We start from the raw sequence: 5,265 nt of genomic DNA, 5'->3' as shown, positions 1-5,265 counted from the left end.
GTTCTATAAAATTTACATGTTTGGAAACTACATAAAATATACTGATATCATAAGTCACAATAGTTAACAATTCAAAATATTTGAGAAAATCAGGCTCAAGAAAAGTTCTTTTGACTATGATCCAGAAAGTAAGTACGACACATAAATTAAAATAGATGGAATAATAAATAAATAAATATATACTGATAAGACAATAATTAGATATTATGTGAATAAAATATTTAGAGAAATTATTAATTAGCATGGTGATGTAACTTTTTTTAATGACTTGTATTGAGTGCTTTCACTACAAGAAAGTTAGGATACGACGACATTATATAAATGTCATATTACACTACTTAAATGTCACAAATTCGTTTCCCGACATTTAATTTACATTTGTGTCAAATGTCGTATATTTTAGTGTCGGGAATTTTCCGACATTTAGGCAAATGTCGGTAAGAAATTTACGACATTTATTTACGACATTTTTGAAATGTCACTTAAAATCTCCGACATTTAAACTAATGTTGGTAAAACATTCGCGACATTTATTTACAACCTTTATTAAATGTCGCATTCTTATTTTTGACATTTTGTTAAATGTTAATAAATTTTTTTATGACATTTATTTACAATCTTTGATAAATGTCACTTTGCTATTTTTAAAATTTCCGACATTTAGATTAATGTCGGTACCGAATATTCTGGAGTATTAATAATAATTCACTGTTCAATTTTCATCATAACACAAATATTTATATTAAACAATCATAAATATCAACCTTTATACACAATGTAACAAATACGAAATAATAATCTTTAGATTGTATTTCAAAGGACATAGCAGAAGTCTCCTTGCAAGTTATACGCTATCAAATCAAATGACTGGTTGTTCTATCTCAAATAAAACAAATTCTAACTAATAAAAGCTAAAGTAATTTCAACATGAAACTACGTCAAACTCTCTCCTCATCATCTGAATTAATTCGCTAAACTTTTAGAATAAATTCTACAACAAGGCTAATGGAATTCATCTTTCCACAATTCGAGCACCACTTGCCAATTACACTCTTCAAAAGTGCTGCAAAAGAATTAGACATAAAACTAGAATTCAAAGTATGTAGTAAACGGAAAAAATTTAAAAGTGATTTGCATGTTTTTCCAAACTTACCCACTTCTTTTTTTGCGTGTCAACTCCATTATTTCAGGTGTTGTTGATTAAGTCAACCTGAGAAGAAATATTCTCTCTCAAATCAAAAAGTTTACCATCTAATAACAGACCCATCAATTCTTAAAATGCTAACAAACAAGTGAAATCACCTTTTATTAAAAAATTACGAGAATTAACCATACTTCAACAAAACAATGACAAAACTTTCCTCAAATCAAACCAAAACCAACTGACTCCCAATTATGCTCAAGTAAAACAAAGCACTATATCCTCTAGATGTATACAACCAGGTGCAAAGAATCGGGCTTCATCAAGTCCAGAAAATATGTTGAGAACTAAATGATACAGAAAGGGACATGGAAGAAAAATCTATAAAAGATGATGAGAGCACAAAACATTTACTCAAAGTTATAATATTATAGAAGACTTTAAGTATTGAGATGATTAGAGACACCAGACAAGTATGTCTTCAATAATTGAATAGTTGGTAGATCTTGATAGAGGGAAAATCCAGTAGAATATGAAGGCAACAGCAAAAAGGAAGCTTGACAAAGATATGGATGGCAGGAATTACGGCATCATCATGTCAAGCTAAAGAAAGACAATCACCAAGGGCTCAAGTTTGCTGCTATAGGCAATTAGCAAATGAAGCTCCGTTGAGGGTGAGACACAAAGAAAAGTTAAGATAAAAAACTTATGACGCCATTTATTCTTAGACTAGCAAAGCATGCCCGTGTGATGCATGGGCCAAATCAAATTGTCTTCTAGTTTAGCGAAGTATTTTGGTAAAGAAGTTGTGTACAAAGACTATCTGTCACACGTGTTCACAGAAAGCAGTAAATGAATGAAAATGAAATTATTTGGAGAGTATTACAATTTTCTTTGCTTTTTGTAGAACCATTTGTAGCATGTGTTCGTACTCCTTCCTCACTTAAATATAATAGAAATTTTACTTGTAACATTACACATTTTCTCTCAACTCTTCACTGACTTAGATGACATTAAGTGATTTCAACAAAAACACATCCATTATTCTCAGAAACTAATACATAGACGGAAATATAGGGAACCGAGCAGAAAGCAAAGGGAAGTAATTAAGTTTCTGATATCTTCATTTCCTAATTCAATTGATATTCAAGTCCAAAAGGGACATTCAAGATTGGTTTTCCTTTTACCGGTCATTCAAGCAAGTAGAGAAAGACAAACACTTATCTAGGGTGGTTACCGAAATTGAAAATACAAAAAGGAAACCTACATTTATATGCTGGATACAAGTAGCACATATTATGCTTTAAACACAAGATAACAACACTTGAAAATCACATTCGAAACTTCAATGTTAACTAATTACAATACGTACGAACTCACCTTTTTTGTTCGAACAACTGAAACCGGTGATAATGATTGTTGGCGGTCTTCACATGAGTTATCAGAAAGCTATCACAAAGAGGAAGATTGTTATAATTAAAAGAAAAATAAATGGCACAGCTAACTTAAGAGGAAAAAAATGTGAACCAAGCAAAAATTATTTACCTCTTCGTTACTGATTGATTTACTTTTTGAGCCATTCATAAATCCCGTACTGTGTACATATGCTTGGATCTTTGCCTTCACTTTTTCCTTTACCTTTTCATCCACCTTTTCATCCATTTTTTCTTCCATTTTTGCTTCCATAGCTTGTTTTGCTTTAGCCATTTTTTTCTCCATATCAATTTGGAGTGCTACAGTATTTTTGAACTTCTATCTCAACCTTTTCATCAAAATCCCGTTGTTCCACCTGCGATCGTTTATATACTGAGCCACAAACTAAACTTGGAGCTACTCCTTTTCCTAGAGTTCGAACAATCCCATGAGTGTCTGGTCCCATTACTTGTGAATATATATATATATATATATATATATATATATATATATATATATATATATATATATATATATATATATTATATATATATATATTGCGAGCACTTCCAGGGCCATTTAACTCAGGATACCCCTCAACAAGATCATCCATTTGTTTCTTTTTGAAAGAAAGGTAAATTGACGAAAAGTTAACAGAATTTTATAATGGAGTTAAAAGTACCTTAATATTTATAAAGAATAAGAATTTACCATAACTTCACCAGCTATCTCATTTACTGGTTGTTTATTCTCACTCGTGCGGGGTTTTTTCCACACCTCATTACGAGTTGGCTTTACACCATTATTCTATGTTGTCATCTGTTGAATAGTAAAAGATTGTTGTAAAATATTCAAGGAATCACGAATTAATATATAAATTGCAGAAAATAGATAGTGATTATGTCATACATCATCTATAATTTGAGAAAGGCTTTTTCTTCCTGATGTGTGTGGCATAGTCGACTTTTTTCTGCTTTCTTTGTTTCTCCCGCTCTTTTCCTACAAATGATAAACACAATAATATATTAGAGAATAGTCAAGGAGTAGCAGAAAATGATTCTTGATATTAATGGAATACCTTTGCTTCTGTTGAGCTCCAATAATGAACTAACGAACGCCACTAGAAATGGTTTCCCTATAAGAGACGAACACAAAAATGTCTCAACTATCCCTAAATAACTATAGTTCACTTGAACTTTCATTTGTTAAGTTGCTTACTACTTCTCATCCTGGTGAACTATTCGTTTTACCTGTAAGATCGAAACCAAATACAATTCATCTAACAAGAACTAGTAATTATGAAGAACCTAAAACTTAGCTGACCATAATTCAGTAGAGTGATGCAGATAAGAGAGAACTGTATAATCAAATTTGCACCAACACAGAGTCCAAAGGATGTTTCTGTGACTAGATCACATCACAAACAATATCTGTCCACTAAATCTCATAGAAGTACAAAATGACTTCTTATAAAGATTAAAGCTAAATTCACATATTGAAATTTTGCAGTTCATCTCCCAAAATATAATTAATTGGCTAACAGAAAGAAAAATAAACAAACTTATAAAACCAGAACTCAGCACAGAAGTACAGAACTCAGCAACAATATCATAGCATACTAGTAGCTGGCATTGTATGCGGTTTCGGCAAATCAATGGAAAACTGTTACTGATACTATAAATAGAATGTGCAAAGGAGATTCATATGAAATTACAAAATGTGTGAACGCAATATAAGTGCTTCAACAACTCTAAATTTAGTTTCAACGTACAAGTCTCTGTAACAATCAGCAGTAATCTCTATATAATTGGTTCAAATTATTTTAAAATTAGTAAAGATCTAAATTAGAAAAATAGACTCGCCTCAAACACAGCCAAAAGTTTTTTCCAAGCTTTGAAAAAATACCAAGTATTACAATTGCCAATATTTGGAATTGAAAGGAGGGAACCCTAAAATTTTACCGCCAATTTTCTTTGCCTCAAGGGCAGCCAAAAAGGAATTGAAAGGAGGAAGCCCTAAAATCTTTGAAGTAAAAAAGAACTAAAAGGAGGGAAACCCAACAAAATCTTACCGCCAATTTATTTTTCCTTCCATAGATGTCGCTCCATATCTGAAATTCTCCATGTTTTTCGGTAGCACAATGTATTAGGGGGTGGACTCAACCAATTTTAACCAAAATGGGACTGGTTTTGAGAAAAGACTGAACCGAAATCTGTAGACCCGTATCTTAGGCTACACTGATTTGGTAGTGGGAAGTTTGGTTAATTCTTTGAAATGGGTCTTGGATGGCACTATATGTTTGCTGATTAGGAGTATTTTTTTTAAGGAGTATGATGTGGCACTTTCACATCCTAAGTTTAATTCTTTATTTTTTATTACTTTTACAAGACTTATTGGATGACTTACATACATATATTTGTCTCAAATTAAATATATTATTTTTATCACATATTTTAGTTCCAACTCTTTGGTTGAATATACAACTAATATTATGTATTCACTAATTTTGAGTTCTCGTGGTAATTAAATAAGAATGGTTTAACAATTAAAGAAATAATGTATAGAAATTTCCATATTAGTTGTAAATAGGGGTGGGTAGATACCGATTACCACACCAAAATTAAAAATATTAAACCGCGGTTTTGATATTCTAGTATTTTGTACGGTTTTTGGTATGCATTTAAATTTTTTTGGCATTCAGTATGGTATTC

At 31.3% G+C, this 5,265-nt stretch overlaps 1 long non-coding RNA gene across 8 annotated transcripts; it reads right to left on the bottom strand.

Moving 5' to 3' along the window:
* Nucleotides 1–737: 737 nt before the first annotated feature.
* On the bottom strand, nucleotides 738–4,828 carry LOC132629337 (uncharacterized). Of its 8 annotated transcripts, XR_009578183.1 has the most exons (8): nucleotides 4,626–4,827; nucleotides 3,633–3,689; nucleotides 3,464–3,553; nucleotides 3,266–3,373; nucleotides 2,687–2,930; nucleotides 2,522–2,590; nucleotides 1,154–1,210; nucleotides 739–1,063 (listed from the first exon to the last, which is right to left on the bottom strand). It is a non-coding gene; the product is annotated as an uncharacterized LOC132629337 (long non-coding RNA). The 8 variants fall into 8 exon arrangements; XR_009578188.1 differs by having other exon boundaries at nucleotides 738–1,063; nucleotides 3,464–3,804; nucleotides 4,626–4,828; XR_009578182.1 differs by having other exon boundaries at nucleotides 3,464–3,689; nucleotides 4,626–4,828.
* Nucleotides 4,829–5,265: the final 437 nt, after the last annotated feature.

Source organism: Lycium barbarum, chromosome 2 (genome assembly GCF_019175385.1).
Source record: "Lycium barbarum isolate Lr01 chromosome 2, ASM1917538v2, whole genome shotgun sequence".
NCBI classification, from domain to species: Eukaryota; Viridiplantae; Streptophyta; class Magnoliopsida; order Solanales; family Solanaceae; genus Lycium; species Lycium barbarum.
This window is presented reverse-complemented; position numbering and strand designations above follow the sequence as displayed.